This window comes from Pieris rapae, chromosome 14, assembly GCF_905147795.1.
Source record: "Pieris rapae chromosome 14, ilPieRapa1.1, whole genome shotgun sequence".
NCBI classification, from domain to species: Eukaryota; Metazoa; Arthropoda; class Insecta; order Lepidoptera; family Pieridae; genus Pieris; species Pieris rapae.
In genome coordinates, this window is record NC_059522.1 from 1273786 (window position 1) to 1292861 (window position 19076).

The 19076-nt window shown below is 34.2% G+C and overlaps 1 protein-coding gene across 1 annotated transcript in view; it reads left to right on the forward strand.

Annotated features, from left to right (window-relative positions):
- Positions 1–19076, forward strand: part of LOC111000562 (nucleoporin 88) — a 110094-nt gene that overhangs the window by 31696 nt on the left and 59322 nt on the right. The window lies entirely within an intron of this gene.

Here is a 19076-nt window from a genome sequence, read left to right on the forward strand (position 1 = left end):
ATTATCATATATTTATTATTTGTTTCAGGTAAGAAAGTTAAAAAACCACAGACAAGGTATTACGTATATTTTTTTTAAATAAGGATAATAATGTGAAGGATAAATCGTAGTCGGCATGTATAAACTTAATAAGTCGTCGATGTGCGTCAGGAGCAGAAATCTGACCACATATTTCCTTGTATGGAAGATATTTGGAGTCTGTTTGTCTCGCTAATTTATTTTTTTTATTTATTTATTAACATTTCGTTACATTTCAATATAAAAATTGAACATAGCTGAATGAAAAGGAGAGCAACTGGCGGGCTTATCGCTTTGGAGCGATCTCTGCCAGGCAACAACTGTGAGTGAAGGAAAAAAATGAATTCACAAATAGAAAATATTTGATATATTATTAGAAAACACCTTTTGTATGACAGTTAAAGTTTACAATAGATTACCGAAATAATTAAAAGACCTTCCGACTAGAGTTATTAAAAAGCGACTTAGAGCATTACTTTTATAAAAAACGTACTACTCAATAAATGATTATTTGTGTGAGACATTGTTATTATAAAATAAATTATCATTATTATTTAAAAAAACAATCACTTTGGCCTTCAAAAGTTTATATTTCATAACAGTTTTAAGATATCTTTGGTCAGTTTTAAAATTTTGTCTTAATTTTTGACACAAATATATGTAGGTGATACAAAGCTCCGAACAGTTGCTATTCTAAACCAATATCGGCTGAACAAAAACCTCAAACCGCTAATAGCAAATTAAACTGATGACACCACGGTAAGACAAAGTAAACTTATTAAAACTCCCAATATCCGATGAATGGTTAACAAGTTTAACCCTTGCGGTAACTTGGGCGGAACGAATCGCTGAATTTTTGATCTCCACCGTGCTGGGGTGTCGCCAGCATTATTAACACTTAATATTTAGGAGACGCGAGGGGTGCTATATGGCTGCTTTATAGTATTTATGTTATAAGTTTTAAGTTCGTAAATAAGTAATAAAATATCTGATAATTTAAATAATTGAATTAAGAGAAAATTAATAATATGTTCATCACATCAATACTAATTATGCTAAAAACTCAGTTTTGTACCGCGCTGTCCGGGCATACAATGACCACTAGTTAGGCCTTGACTTGTTTAGGTTATCGCGGAATGTGGTTAAAAAGTGTATTAAGAATATCCATAGCGCAATATCACCAACTTCATGAGCACACCCCACATACACACACTTTTACACCATCACACAACACAACCAATTAAGGCTTAGTTAAATAAATTAAATCACAATTAGTGAAATGTATTAAATACTTTTTGTTTGTTTGTTCCCTTTTATAAGTATTTTGTTGTAATATGTATCATGTATTCCATCGTTGGCTATATTCTCAGTGTATTTGTTTGTAATTATGTATAATTTATGTTAGCTGTAGGAGTACTAAATAAATAAATAATTTAAAACCACCACTACACAGTGGTAATAAAGTACCGTATAAAGCACGCGAAATGTCGGATAAATTTAAAATTATGTCAAATAATTATAAGTTTACAATAAAAATACATAGCTTCAATCTGGTAAAAAAGTGTTTTCTTTAAAAGTTTAATATTCTCTATAGCAAAATTCTTCGCCGTACAAACAGATAACACATTCATATCTCAACGGAAGCTGTCTGTTTTCCTGAAGTCTAATTTGTTTAGCCCCCTCCCATTGTCTTGGAGGGCTCACGGGCGATCAATTATAGAGGTTTTCATATGCAAATATCGTGGGAGCAATTTTAATTAGCTATTTTGATTGCGTTGTATATATTGATTAGGTTCGTTTCGGCTGTTTTATTATTCACGATGTTTGGATGTTTTCGTATGGGGAGCGTGTTTTTGAAATGTTAAGTTTGTTGGAAGTTTAGCGTATCTTGTTAGGTAACTTGATAATTTTGTGTGCATTTGATAGATTTTCATATTGAAAATATTGTTGTATAGAACAGATGATAAACTCGAAGACAATAGACAATGACAGCAATTATTAACAGATCATATTTTAATTATAACGTTTAATTATAAATATTTATTTTATTTCGTTCTTAATTTACATATCTAGTATTTTGCCCTCAAACTTGTTGGTGTCATAAGTGTGTACAACGCCGAGATTTTTTATCGAAAAAAGCTTGCCTACGTTCGGCACACTGATACACAGGTAAAGGAACCACCATCATACAATGTTTAATGTTACAACCGCTTATAGGCAAACATGACATAGGTACACGAAGAGATAATACCAAAGTAATTACTAAACAAAGCAATTAAAATTTTAAAAACTATACGAAAATCGTTTTGAAGCTGAGAGGAGTTGTTTTTTAGTGCAACTGATTAAATTTTTATGAATAAATCTTTTGGAGCTAATTTTCAAGTATTTTAAGATAAAGTTTGCCTGTCTGAAGTGTCCATTAAATAACAATTTGTCAAGACATAGATTTTTTGAAGTGAAACTTCTTCGTATGAGGGAATTTTTTTTACGGATTAAACATAGGGAAAAAAACATACTTAACAGAAACAAAAGAAATAAAAATAAACTAAACTGATACAGGTACTAAACAAAACAAAAAGTACACAGTGCACATGAATCATGATAATCTAATTCAAGAAATAATTTTTATTAGCATTAGCACGTTTACAGTGTGAATATAGATATACAAATACATGGAGTGATCATATACTGGTACATGATCATCTATTGGGGCTTTTACATTAGTAATAATTTACAAAGAAGTTTTACTACTGACATGTGTACTTTGTACGCACGCATTTTTATATATCACCATACTTTAACCAATATACCTTTGTTTATTCTTTAAAATAAATGGTATTCATAGAGAAGAGTAGGACGAGTAGGCCACGCTGCACTATGAAGTGGGCACGACTTGTCAGGTGATTCACCTCCAGATGAGAGGCCTCGTAAGAACTGAGGAAGCCTACGATTTCGTTTACATGGCTAAGGATATAAAAAAATATTATATGAAACTTTAACATCAGTGTTTGTAATATAGAACCTTGCTTAGTTATCTGTATTTGAAATAAAATCAAAAATTATTGGCGCTACCCTTTTTTTATCTGGGCCTCAGATTTCTCAGATCATTTGACAATCTAATAGGCCAGTAGGTGATCAGCCTACTGTGCCTGACAAACCCCGTCGACTTTTTGCGTCTAAGGCAAACCAGTTTCTTCACTATGTTTTCCATCATCGTTCGAGAATGTCACTAGGCAAACATAGTTTAGGTATTGCATACGTAAAATTAACGGAACGGATCAAGAAAGATGGCCCAGCTGATCTATATAGGGGATCAAAGCCAAATAAATTTGTAAGTTATGGGAAACAAGTGTTTGATAGGGAACTCTCTCATCTCTCTCTTCAGTCGGCCTGCTCAGCGCCTTTAATTGGTCCATCTAGTAAGAAAACGGCCACGTGTTCTTTTGCCTTCTTTGTTCTTTCTACTCGCGATCAGTTTGTCCAAGTTCTTAGTTCTTATTCAAGTTATTAACATTTTATGATTTATTTGTATAATACGAGTAAATCGTTAAGGAAAATGTGACTTTTTGAGTAAATCTATGTGATCATGAGAGCAGCGATTAGCATTAGCCAAACGATCTTTAAACTTGGTCGTCCACTCGAAACCCAGTTATCATGTCAATCGAGGACGCACATCAGAGCTATATTCCTTGTGTATATATATATTACAGTGAAACAGTGTTCCAAAATGGTATGTTCCCATTTTAGTTATGAGATTCCATAGACTAAGTTATCGTAAATTGTGAAGTTGTTTTTTAGATTAAATTGTTAGTCGAACAAAAAGCTTTTTAAATCTTCAAACGAGTGGTTTTTACGGCCTTCTTGAAAGTAGGTACAATCTTCACAAAGCTAAGAGCTAAGCTTCAAAGGAGCTTCTAAGATTAAGTTATGATACAAAACACGGTAATACACTACTATTAAGATATATCTTCAAGAAATGGAGTTATTACGAAGTATATTTTAAAATATAAGCACTTAAAGAATCTTTTTAAATATCACGCGAACTCAATATTTTACACGAAGCTGTATCGTGTCGGTGCAATGCATTGTGTGGGGCTAGGAAACTAGCGATTAGGGTATATTACCGTTCTCTAATAACGTATTCTTGAATTCTTATAAAACAAAAATAGTAACGTTATATACGTACCTTAATCACTTTTGGTTTGTATAAAAGTGCGTTAAGATAGTACCGGCTTTGATTATCATAATGCCGATTTTATATGTCATTCATGGGATCTTAAGAACCGGTCCTTAGTCCGGACCAATTGTCCAGCTCACCTGCATAAACACGTATCATGATAGATATAAAGAATGAATTTAGCTAAGAAAAAAGGCTTCGGCTATCCATGAGTGGTGGTATTACTGCGGTGGCTAACCCGACATCGGTATGGTAGAGCAAGGCTACAAGGGTCTTAGGAGGAAATAATCCCTTATATGACTGATTAGGCAAGGTACAAAACATTTGCCCGTTTTGAGTGCTTTGTGTTTTTGCTATTATCATCGCCAGTCCTCTGGTATAGATAGATAGCTTTCAAGATAGCTGAGTTGGGGGGCATGAGAGTGACACGTCGAGCGTGTTTGGTAAATAAGTTGACGTTTGTGTCCTGCGCTACAATACTAAGCGCAAACTTCCCTTGTGCTAGCGCACACTAATGCTCAAGAAGTTCTGTAGCCATTATTGAATAGTAGTAGTATAAAAAAACGCTTCCGCAAAGCGGGTAACCGCTCGACTCATAGCGCGACCCTCAGACGAACGCGTCTACCACACTCGCGACTGTCTACTCGCCCGCGGCGACGTTTCAAGAGCTACAGCTCTCTGAAAAATTAATATATACCGGAGTTTTATACGAATGCACTGGATGGATTAAATGTTCGGCAGGTAGTGTGCACTTTGCAACTGTTTGGCCTCAAATGCGTCCTTAGACATCTAATCGTAACTTAATTTTCGGTCGTTTCACTGTCATTAGTTTAAAAGCTGTGCTGTTTATGCTTTCAGCTTTTATCCATGGCTCGATTTTAGTATTTAATACATTGATATCAATCATGAAATGTATTAATATCGAATGAAGTATCTTGTTGACTGTATACGAGTAATAGTCAAATGTCGAGTTTTCTGAACAATAATAGAAAGTTTATTTAAATTTATAGGACTGGTATCTCCCCGATCGTGGGATAGCGCGTTATAGGAAAACGCGTTGTAGGAGTATTCTCGTTAAATTATTTTACGAACTCGTATTTAATACCACCACAGAAATATAACTTAAGAAATTTTCGCGTTATAGAGGACAAAATGTTTGCCCAATTCTTTATAAAAGCTGTAACATTTGATTGCAAATAAGGGAAGATCTTTTTTAATATTATCCTGATAACGGTTTACATAAGTTTTAATTGATTTGTATTTTCCATTAGTTTTGTTAAATAACAACAGATACGCTTCTAAATAAAATAAATAAATATTAATAAAAAAATCGGTTGCCTGTAAAGTCAGCTTACTGACGATAGTTGAACGTGACGATGGAATGGTTGCATTAAAAAATAAAATTTGTTTGTTAGATATTTTGTATAGATATTAAATGGAACGCATCAGATGTAACGACGCGCCGCGAGGTAACGCCGCTCAGCCAGGTAACGCTGCATGAGTCATGTTTTTTCGAGCGTGCAGCCGGCGCCATCGAATTATTAGACGTTGTCCCCTCAAATAATACTTTAGAAATTCACACATAAAATCCCTGGCCTCAATGCCAATAATTAAAAATCTCAATTTTAACTAACCATCCAAAATCAATCGTCGCCTTGCGGCCATATTGTAATGAAAACTTGGGTTAGAGCGGCTCATTGAAGGGTAACTATTAACTCCCCATAAATTGTTCTGAGGTCCCGATAACACCTTATCGAGTTGTTAAGAGCAATATCGCAGCTATAATTGAGGCCTCCGGGGAAACGGTTAACTATTGCTATCGAAGCCTCCTAATGTTGTATTATATCGTCTATGTATTTGATATACCATCTACTACTACTACCACCATCAAACTCAGGTAAACCAGGGTAAATGAAGGAAAATCATGGCTTCGTAACGTTATGGAGTGGATGGGTACTGTGACTCTGAGTTGTTGCATCTGGACAAGACAGTGACTTCACGACACTGACGGCCAACCTCCAGTGATGGAGAAGCACCAAAAAAAGAAGAATAAATATTAAAAGTATTGGAAATAATTGTATATTAGGGCGTATCTATTACTAGTGAGTAATGTTTACATAAAGGCACTTGTTTCAATACATAATAGTCTCACATTACTGAGGAAATTTTGATTGCGATAACTAATATGGTATGTGCTTATTATCTTAATTCTCGTTAATTCATCTCCCTGTATACATGAGAATAACAAACATTAATTCCTATATTACTCTTAACGATTTTCCATATATAATGCGTATTTCCCTGTGGGCGACAATATCTGCCTAATGGCTATCGTCGAGGCTAAAATTTAGGAGACATTTTAAATCCAATTAACATTTTCTTAATGTAAGTTGCGCTCAACTCGTTAGTCGACAATCCCAACGCCCATACAAGTGACCCTATTCGATACAGTATAAGACATAGTTCCCTCCGATCCCCAAAACCCTTATCCAAACTTATCGCCATCCATGACCAATAAACTTGAAACAGAATTTAATTCACACCACAACAAACGTACACAAATACATACATATTTTCGTCGGAATAATACGACAGTTGTAATTGAATCGGCCTCGGGCGAACTCGGGGTATGTCGTTAACGCTCCTGAGGGTTCTTGCTATGGCACTACCCTAGATATGCACTAGAATGCTCCAACAAACGGGAGACAGTGATAGAGGGTTACCAACCGCACGAGTGCGGTAGAGACGCCGATATTAAAGTGTTTATTATAAACAAAGGAAAGTCTTATTGGTTGTACCGTTTTAATAGACTATTGGACACCCGTCGAATTTCACCTCCACAAGACGAAATTGTTAGGGTTGATCGGCGGTGTTTGGACGATTTTGCTCTGAGCGTATTAAGATGTCCTTTGATGTTTTGCGGTCCGAACATTGGGTTGACCGGTTAATTAAATGTAGATAGTATCGTGGACGTGTGCCTTGATCGTTTTGTAGGATTAACGGCCGGTTTATTGTTTCTGACATGTTATTTCTTTTGGGGTGCGTTTATAGGCATTAGATCAGCAGAAACCGCCATTGATGTTGAAATACTGATGCTCAGAGTACGAATTAAGCCCTAATTAACTGTTCTATTAATTTAATTAAAATACAGTAACGTTTGTATACATCTCTATATCATTGTTTTTTATAATTCGATAAAAGTGCGATACTTTTAATGTTAATTTTAATCCGAAATTATAAGGTAAAAAGTTAAAATATAATGATGTGTTTACTTTGTTTATACATTTACTAAGCATCTTAATACACATCTCAACTTATCCCATGCGGAAACGGAAAATACTCTTACAGTAAAACATTAATTTATTAATTAGTGTAGTTTGTTTTGTATTGTATTAAGATTTTTCTTTCTTTATACACTTCTTCTTTTTCACTTTTTCTTTCGACTAAGTATATACACCTAAACTGTGTAGTTGTTCTATTACGTAACTTATATTATGATTTATTGCTACTAGAAATTAATTATAGCTCGCTTCTAGAAAAATTACCCTTCCTTGTTCCTGTCTACCAGACTCGTAATCGTGTTCCTCACATCAACACTAACTATGCGAAAATTCAGTTTTGTACAACGACCAATATTTATGCCTTGACTTGTTTAATCTATGGCGGAATCTTTAAAACAGTAGGTACTAAGAATATCCATCGCGCTAAACCTGCATCATGAGCACACCCCACATACACACCATCACGTACATACCCTCACTTTTACACCATCACACAAAATAGCCAAATAAGTTACTACTTAGTATTTAATAATTTATACTGTTTTTTTCCTTTTGTGTTTATGTATGTTTAAACCTTTTTGTTTATCAATATTATGTATTCCAACTTTGGCTATATTTTTAGGTAAATTGTTTGTTATCTTAATATATATATTTCTTGTGTGCGTGTGTATGTGACTGAACTCCTCCTAAACGACTGGACCGATTTAAACAAAAAAATTTGTGTGTGTTCAAGGGGATCTGGGAATGGTTTAGATTCACAATTTTGTCCGCTGGACAATGTTTTTTTAATTAATTTTCAATTTATTAGTTGTTGTTGATTTTGGAATGTTTTACATTGGATCCGACAGACGGCGCTACCATCGCAGTGTCAAATTTTAAATAATATTCGAATTTTAATTTTAGTCTGTCCCGAAATTTAAAAAAAGTTTTGTTATCATTATTTTATATCATGTGTGACCATGTGCTGGATCGTTAGATATTGTCATAACATTTGAATAATAATTTTCATCAAAATGGCTTATTAAAAAATTGAAATTTTGAAATTAAAGACGTGTAGACAGGACAACGTCTGTCGGATCCGCTAGTTATATATATTTTTGTTAGCTGTAGGATTACGAAATAAATAACGAGTAAAAACTATTGTTTTCCCTAACTTCACTTAACCACTGTCAATATATATAAATCCTACATACAAGACAAATTACAATAGACATGAAGCGGAAAATATGTTCATTGTCTATCTGAAGTGGCTCCAACGTAAGATCGGAACACCCAATATTGTTCTCTGACAACCGAAGAATAATGGACTCAATCTAAAGGCACTCCAGTACGTCGAACAACGATTGTCGAATTGAGTGATGATTCTGCCAAAAGCCCATCTACCGGACGCCCAATCCATCATAGCAGCTATTCCGTTCATAGTGGACCAGCGACGTTGAACTCTCAGATCTTTGTGATGCCTGTTATACAATAGATCAAGATGTAGTGGCCGTTCCGCTGCAAATTATTTTCACTACTGGACCAAGCTGACGTTTCGATCTGTTTCCAAATGGATTAATTTGATTAGCCTCCGACAGATGTTTCTAAGCTCGGCTTATTGGACGTGAGAATTGTCTGTTTCGTAGCGGCCAGTCGTAAACCTGTCATTGTTATGTGCATGTTTTAATTTATTATTGAGAATCTTTGGTGTAAAAATATATAAATATTTTTTTATAAACACTCCTGTCTTAACAGTGTGACCCTAAATTGACAAGAGTGTAATAATAAGTAATATACTTTACAGGCGAAACAAAAAAAAATATCTAAATAAAAAAATATATAAATAGGTACATTGAAACTACTGAAGTACCTACTGCCGAATTTCTGTCCTTGCTATTAACAACTTTATTAAGTACATCACAAGCGTGAATTCTGGGCGTATTTTTTAACCCTAGGTTTAAACATAAAAATCTTATTAAATACACTAATCTCTACATCCGACAAAATTTTGATTTAACAATATCGGATTATATTAATGAGCGGTGTTTCTAGATTTTTTAAAATACTAAACAATTTATCTCATATAAAATTCTAGTGTCACAAGTTCGTTCTCATACGTCTCCGAAACGGCTCGACCGATTCTTAATGAATATTCAGTAAGTCTGAGAATCGGCTATTATCTATCTTTCAAACCCTTAAGTGAAAAGCGGTTTCCACCCGAAAAAAATTGTTTTATTTCTTAGACATTTATTTGTTTCAATTATTTTATGATACAGCATACAAAAATACATACAACCTCTAATTTAATGAGTAACTACAAAAGCAGCAACAGTTAAAAAATGACATTATGCAAAAAAAAACAGTGACGTTACAGCCTCTCTGTTCTCATATTATTTATCTAATAGGCAAGTATGATTAGCTCATACTCTCACACGCTGTAAAATTTCTAGATTTAATAAATGCCTGAATGGTTTTTTCACGATATTTTCCTTCACCGTACTGGAACGTATTAAATGAGCTAATAGACAGAAAAGTTCAGAACACAGCCCCCCGGCTGAGTGTCTCTGGTTGAAGCTATAACACCAATGCACATTAACCTTATGCCAGTCCATATTCAGTTACCGATTAACTGATAAACAAGCATTTAAATAACATGCCCAGAGAGTATGACTGTTAGTTGCCCTCCTATCATCAATTTTACGACCATAGACAAGAGCAACGCCTAGTTAATAATTTTACCTCAATATCCAGGATTGCTGACGATGCATTTGATTGCAAACCAAGCCAATTACCTAACATTCCGCCATTCATCTTGTTTCAATCCCCGGAAACTGCATTCCAGAGAACTTAGTTATTGCCTATATAAAGTTAGGCTTAAAAGGCTGGCAACGCACTTTAGGTTCCTATTGCCCTCAGTTGTATAAAAACAAAGCATAAAAATTACTTTTGTTGGACAATTTACGAAAAGTAGTACTTTCTAACCGAAACCGAACTTTTATACGTTTATATATAAATTAATATAATTAAATTAATATATATATTTTTTTATTTAATACTTGCAACACAAAATTTCGATTTTGAATACCGTTTCTATACTTTAGTGTACTGTTTTGTAATTTCTCTGTAATGCTATATTCTTCATAAGCAATTTCATTTCTCCCTAAGTATAGATACATCATAACCGAGGAGAAATGACATCAATAAGAAAGGATACAATGAGAATAAAAGGTATTACTATATTGTGCGCTTTTCAATGCAAAACAGGATATATAAAATTTTATTGCAATCCCTTTTAGTGATAAAACTCGCTGCGTCGGAAATATGGCTTACGTGACGTCTCCCTCGTAAGAAAAAACAATAAATCACAAACATGCAAATCCCGCTAATAACTTGCACAAAACCGAAATACCATTTCACGGTACCGAAGATATTGTTTAAAGTGTACGATTTTGTGTATACGATGTCGTGTCGTATTGTTCAATTAGCGGGGTTAAAAACGAATTCGTTAAATTAGGATTGATAATAATAAAAGCCTTTTATTTTTGATACTTAAACGTTTTTAATATTCGCTCGGTGGAGGTAAACATTGTAAGGCTAGTCTTAGATCTGAAAAGTTGACGGCGTGGAAGCACAGGAGGCTGATTACCTACTATTAGACAAATGATTATAGAACATAAACAGAAAGGAAGCCCAGACTAGAAAAGGCTGTGGCGGCACTGATTTATTTTAAAACTTAAACACATTTCTATTACCTCATTCTTTAAAATATGTGTTTTTTGGAAAAGGCTTTCAATAAATCCCGACATGCAGACAGGATGCACTGTGCCACTGTTTGACATGAACCTGCTCTTTCCTTAATCTGATCCATCTTCTAACTTGTCTTCCTCTTGGGCACCAGTTTAATTAATATATTCTTGCTCCACTTGTGTTCCTCTTGCCATGTGCCCCGTCCATTTCGACTATAGTTTATTTATTAGTTTTGATTTCATAATAAAAATTGTCAAAAATAATTAACCGTGGTTTCTTAAATTGTTATTAACAATACGACATATATTTAATTCTTTGGCATTTGCAATACTTATTGTATGAAGTATTTGATAGGTGAAATTTTATTTTATTAAAACTGAGTTACCTTACACATAAACACAAGAAACTAATTATTACTATGTAATTGGCGGCACTAATAAGCGATCTCTTCCTTACAAGGAAATACTAATAATAAATTGCAAAGTGCATAACCAAATATACAAATATGAAACCAAAGAAGTAACGCTCAAAAATTCAAAAATTACCAAACTTTATCTAATCTAAAAAAAATTTAAACTTTAAGCTATTTCGATTCGTGAATCACAATTAAAACAATAAGAGAATATATAAATTACTAAAATCATTATTTATTTATTTATTTAAAGTTCATCAAAATGATGGAACATAATTGTTTAATCATATCACATGGCACTGTCAGCATTATTTTACAGCGTTTTTCATTTCTCTATTCTGTGTTTATCGCCATAATTAATCTGACACGTGAGAGCCCCAGTCGTCATCATGTCGTCGCATATAAAGCTATCGATCTGAGGAATATTTAATACAAGTACGCAATATACACGGGGGCGGCGGAAGATCGCGGACTCCTGGGTGCTATTTCCATGCTGATGTTTAATAATTGATAATACCCCGCGAAAAACCTGCCGGGAACAAAGATATCACATGGAGTTGTTGCAACATAAATATAAGCGGCATGCGTCATTCATCTATAGTTTTACCTAAGCTTACGTCGACAGGTGTAAAATTGAAGTGTAAATTTGCATTATTGTGTCTAGAATTGTGTAAATAGGTTTTTCCATACCAGACAAAAATTTTTTGTGAAATTACACAAATTTCTTTAACACCTTCCATGCAGTGATTTAGATGTAACAAATTATAATATTAACTTAGCATTAAAAGACAATTATTCTGATTCATTCTGATGCGAGCAGTGTTTGCTTAGTCTCTTTAGTGTGAGACTCTCATCCGAGGGGTGGGGTCGTAGGTTCGATCCCCGGCTTTGCACCAATGGACTTTCTATATGCGTGGTTAACATTCGCTCGAACAGTGAAGGAAGGTCAGGTCGTTATCTCCATGTTATACTTGCGTGTCGTACTGAGAATGTTGTTCATTGGAAGGGTTCTTATGTTATCTTTCCTGTTTGTAAATCGGCTATCATCCTGTCACCAGAGAGTAACTCAATATTTAATCCCAGAACAAAGTTTAAATATGAAATCGTAAAGCTGCGACTTGAATGAGATCGAAGTTTGTTCCCGAACAACAGCTTTGTGACCATCGCCGCCTATGAAAACATTAATCCCCGTTCATTTGCATGAGTTGCAGGTGCTTTTTAATATAAAAAAACCAAATGTTTTTGTATAAGCATAGCGTGATTCCATATATTTAGAATAAAAAAAATGATAAAACAACTCTATATAATTACAGCCACCTGTATCCGGGCATCGTATTATCATCCTCCTCGACTTGTAAACTGAGCAACACAATCGATAATCATCTTGGGAGAAAACAAACCCGCGAAGAGCATTAGTATTCTTATATAATGTTTTGTTTGTGTGGTATTATTTTAACGGAATTGAATACTAGCGTATATATGTTATTTAATATTTAAAAATATTATGTGTTTTCGAACTAATTTGACTTGAAGAAAAGAGCGTAGCTATTTAAAAAAGTCGAAAGAGAGTCACACGCTGAAGCCACTAGGCTAAAACCGATCAATTAATTATGTTTGTTGTTTGTTTGTTAATATTGAATTTATTTTAAAAAATTAAGAGATACTTACAAAGAAATATTACTTACTTACTGAAAAATCTTATCTAAATAAGTGTTCTTTTAATATTTATGTGCTACTGTAAATTGGTTTGTGTATTGTGTAGTTGTGTAGTCTCAAGGGTTTTAGGGGTTCCTATGTCTTTATTACACAATTTATAAGCGTTGTACACAAATTCCAATGTTTTTTAACAATAAAAACAGAACTCGGTAAGACCAAAAAAATTATGATAGGACAAACGATTAAGAAATCAAAATGAAACAGATAAAAGGACCACTGGATTTAAATAGGGTTTACCAAGACATCACGTACTGCCTACCCAGTTACCCACTGGACCATAAAACTAATGACTGTCAATATCTAATGCTGTCGCAATACTAAACTGCATAATGTACCGGTCAGCGTCATTAGTCGCCCGTTAGCTTCAGGTGGCAATTTAAATATTTTTTTTTACTAACGAGCCCCTTTCAGCGATGTCGAGACATCTGCCTTTGAAACACGCTGAATAATACATCTCTCCTCATTCAATGTTATTTCTTTTAGTTTGATATTTGACTTGTGTCATCAGGTAATGTTTAAAGAGACTGCTAAATGCGTTTGTAAAGCATAACGATATATCAACATCTTAATATCAGTAGGTCAAATAATTTAAACCTGGGTCACAGTCCTCCCAAAACACAATAAAACATGTACCAATATTTATTTTAAAAAATCAGTGGCGCTACAACCTCTTTAGGTCTTGGCCTCAGATTTCTGAATCTGTTTCATTTTTAAATCTACTAGGCAAGTAGGTGCAGGCTCCAGTACCTGACACACGTCGTCGACTTTTTGGGTCTAAAACGTGTCGGTTTCCTCACGATGTTTTCATTCACCGTTCGAGCAAATGTTAAATACGCACAAAGAAAGAAACTCCATTGGTGCACAGCCGGGGATCCTACGACCTCAGGTATGAGAGTCGCACGCTGAAGCCACTAGGCCAACACTGCTCTGTAATGTAATATATATATATATATATAGTATACAGTCAAAATCTTTTATACCGATATCGAAGGGACTCATATTTGGTCGTAACTAATGACGTTGTTATTAAGCACCTAATATATAGAATTCAGCCGGGACCTTTGATTTTGGTCAATATAACTGGCGATTTTGGTCAATATACTGGCTAAGCAATGTCATAAACGGGTTTAACTATTGGTATATTGAATGAAACTCCGATGTGTTGCTGCAATAATTATATATTAATTCTTATCTTAGTTTTAAAATCAAAAGTCTTATCACTTCTTCCACAGAGTAACTCTCAATATAACAGTATAATAAAAAAAATATAATTTTTCTTTACGTATATAATATCTTAATCAACAGCAGAAATCGTTAAATAAATAACCCGCTTGAGCTCGGAGTTATTTCTCTTATTTCGAACTTCAACAGAAAGATGACGTAAGACAATGCATCGCATAAAATTTGCACGTTCAATTCAAAATAGCCAATTTATAAACAACAGCGTATTCATAACGCAAGCGCGGCGCAAATGAAGTCTCACCGCTGAGATGAGGGTAGCCGGAAAAATAAATTAAACACCACCTTTCCTCGAATTGATCCCGGTAATACCGTATCTATAAACATTTCAATTGTGCCGCTTATCTTGCTACGTAACTCCGTATATTTTGGAATAAATTTACGTAATCATCGTAGGCATTGCGTAGAGGAACGTAGGCATTGCGTAGTACACAAATTAGCTAATGAAGTGAAATGCTGTAGCTAGCTACGCTTATATCGCTACGGTGCTACGAAATTTTAAAGGAAATGAACGCTAACTCAATAGTACAAGAAAACAGTACGAAGATAGAATCTATTCATTATTATTTATGAAAAATATATTTTTCTCATTTAATTGTGATTTCGCTAGATAATAAAATTGTCTTATAAAGATAATTATTAAATATAAATTGTAAAATTACAGTGAAACTATAAAGTTTATTTTTGTTCTAAAGCCCAAGATTTAATGAGCAAAGTAATACGTGAAAGTTTTGTATGTAAAGGGGTTTCAATAAATGCGTTGATTCAATCATAACATTTAAAACATATATTATGTGAAGTGCTTACATAAAGACTTGTTGTGAAGAGGGAGAATTCTTTAACAGGCACGTAAAGCACTTTAGTTTTCAAAATGGCGGTAATTCACTCGTCACGCTCTTACGTGTCGCGACAGACACTTTTTTTTAATAAAAATAAAAGAGTGACAACCCTAAGTTGTGTTAGTAACCGTAAGAAGTTGTATTTACACTTTAAAGACGTTTACGCGGTTAAAAAAATGAAATTATACTCTTAATTCAGTCTGGTACCTTTAAAACAGGCTTAATCTTGGCCGAATATGTTACCATCAAAATAAATTGCGTCTACTGAAAAATTACATTAGTTAAAGAATAACCTACAAGGCTAAATCTTTAAACAAAAAGAAAGAACAATAAATGGGTTTATTTCTTTTTAGTTTACTTAATCTTGAAATAAACCTGACCTATGCTATTTTAATGGCGTTTGCTACGCGTTGAGCAAAGACGAATCATTTGCAGTGATCATCAAAAATTATTTACATAGAAGTTATTAAATGTTATATTGCTATGAGTAGTGTTGGCGTAGTGACTTCAGTGTGCGACTATCATCCCTGAGGCTACCTATATATATAACTTATGTGATGAATATATGTGCGTGAAATTTCTAACCCACAAAACATTGAAAATGAAAGATAAAATATAATACAGAAAGAAAAGTTACTGTCGTATAAGTCTGTTACGTATTACAGATCCGAAAAATGAAGAGATAGTCGGCGTGTTAATACTATATAATATTGATTTTTCTTTAGAACAGTGTTGGGCTTCAGATTACAAATCTCATCACAGAGATCATAAATTCGATCTCCGGATGCGCCCATGGAATGTCTGTCAATGTTCGCATCTAGCATTTGCTCAATCGGTGGTGGATAACATCGACCCCAAAAAGTCGACGGCTACCATTTACTTGTGTATTATATGGACAAATTACCATGTAACAGATACAGAAATCTGAGGCAAATACAAACCTTAACGTCTGCTCCAGTATTACGACACTGTTATATTACACTATTATATTATAATCAATATTAATCTTGAATTCGCGAGCAAAGGCACGTAATAACATACAAACTTTAATATCTCATTTAGCGAAGAAACGTTGATATTCTAAATTTAAAAATTCCGAGAATCGCTCATGAAAAACCTATCCGCCGATATTTTAATGATACACCTACATTCAACATTATTAAAACGTACAAGTGGCTTATTAGTCGTGTACTCGTAACGGCATATATTTTGTATATATTTTCTCTAGATACACGCTAATTTCACTTTTAATAGCTGAGGGGTACAGATTATAATCGCAACGCTGCGTTCGCGCGGGTAAAAATCATTTCTAAATATTAAAATTGTTACGTTCGAGACGTGAGTGTCGCCCATTAGATGACGAGATACCATTTGAAGACGTGTTCTCATTATATATGTATATTGTTATTGCCCTTCCTGTCGATGTAGGTAATTAATTTTGTTTTATACTTTGCGTTTTATGAAAACGGTATTTGTTTTTTAAGTGGTTCTTTTATTTGAGTATGCTTCTTAGAGGCAAAGTAATTGTGACACAAATACTTACCTTAGTTTAGTTAGTTTTAGTTAAATAGGTACCAATTCGGCTATATACAAACTAATCGAAGTTTTATAAATACCACCGAACCGTAACTACATTTCTGTTTGTTTTTTCATTTTTACGAGAAGCAGCCTTATATGTCTTGTCAATCCTAAACGTATTCTTTCCCTAGAAACCTAACTAAAGACAGCGTTTACTACGCATATACAAACTTAAACTCAAAATATCTTATAGATAAAACTATACTATGAACGTCAAAAAAAATTAATTGTAAACTAATGAAGCAGTGGCTCCACAGCGCTTTTTAGGTCTAGACCCAGATTTCCATTTGTGAATATAATAGGCAATGGGCCTCCTGTACTGCCTCACGTTTTCACCGTTCGAGTGAATGTTAAATGCGCACATAGAAAGTCCATTGGTGCACAGCCGAGGATCGAACCTACTACCTCAATAATTACTTTTTTTTTAATTCTAATTTGCAAAACTTATGTTTTTCATGAATATATATTGTCGTACATATTAGATAGATTTTATAAAATTATCAGTAGATTTCGTGATATGTATGATGTTGTAGGCTTAATAATAAATAAATGATAACACTGAAGTCATTAGGCCAACACTTCTCTCGTAAATACAATGCCTATATAAACTAAATATAAAAGTAAAACTCGAGTCTCATTTAATATACACTGGCTCATTAAAACATAAAATGTTATCAATATCAGCAATAAAGGAGCAAGGTAACAAGCTCTCTGAATTACGACAATTATTCAATGCTATCGACGCAACGCCTCATTAAGGTGGGGTGACTTGACGATGTTGTTAAAAAAATCGAGAGTGAATATTGTTACGGTATTTTCGTAATGACTTTGTCTAAGAATTAAATTCTGTTTATAAGATGTCTTTCGCAGCCGCTTTTCAACTGAATCGGTCTACGTTCTACATTATCGAATTGGCAAAGTCTAGTATTTTCTGTGATTATTAATATACATAATATGGTTGTTCTTGAATTAATTAAATGCTAGCGATGGCTTAATGTCCTATAACCCCTAGATGGAAGAGAATGTCCACAGAGATTAACAAGGTATTATTATTATTGTTAAGGCGGTGTCACTTAACATCAGGTGAGCCTCCTGCCCGCTTGCCCCCTGTTCTATAAAAAAGAGTCTCCATCGCGTTAGGTCTTGCTTCATCTCGCTTCCAGTCTTTCCGTCTCTTTGCGTCATGTGCAACTGTACGACGCCAGGTTTGTTTTGGCCACGCATCCGCTTTCCTTGTGGGTTCCAATGCCAAGCGCCTGCTTGGGGATATGATTGGACTTCTTTCGAATGTATGCCATGAGCTATGGTTTACGATGAGCCGGTAAGGATTTAGGAAAATTGAAATCAGTTTACCATAAATACATTTGGCAGCTACCAAGGTTATTAACTTTGCTGCCTAAATGAGCATTTGAACAGTTACATAGATTTACATAAGTTGATGGTTGTCTCTGAGTTCGGTGGTCAAACATAATGATTTAAAGATTTTGTTCGATTTGAAAAGTGACCACATTATACAGAAATTGTCTTCGTTTTTTAGAACATTATTTATGTTTATAATTCAGTCCTTAATTTAGAATTGCATTGAATAGATCTTTACTACATCATTAAATTCGTTTGAAACATAAGTAATATTGTTATAATTAAAAAATTGATTATTTTGCTACGACCTTTTTAAGTCTGGGCCTCAGATTTCTGTTTCAGGATAATTTGTCACTCTAATAGGCAAGTAGGTGATCAGCCTCCTGTGCCTGACACACGCCGTCGAAATTTTAAGTGGGCAAGCCGGTTTACAAAGAAAATCCAGGTAGGGTATCGAACCTACGATCCCGGACATAAGAATCGCTTGTTCTGCATTCATATAAAAACCGTTATATAGAAACTAAAATTGTATTATTAGTAAAGGCGTCATTGAACCCGATAAAGTTGAGATCATGTCGTCTTTGTAACACAAAACTACTGTAGACCCATATCATCTGTTAACAGCAGATATATAATTGACTCGCACGGCTCAGTGCCCCGCCTTTGATAACGTTGCCAGGTCAAGTGGTGGTAATCATTTAGTTTTCACTTACTGCCTTTGTGCGATTTGC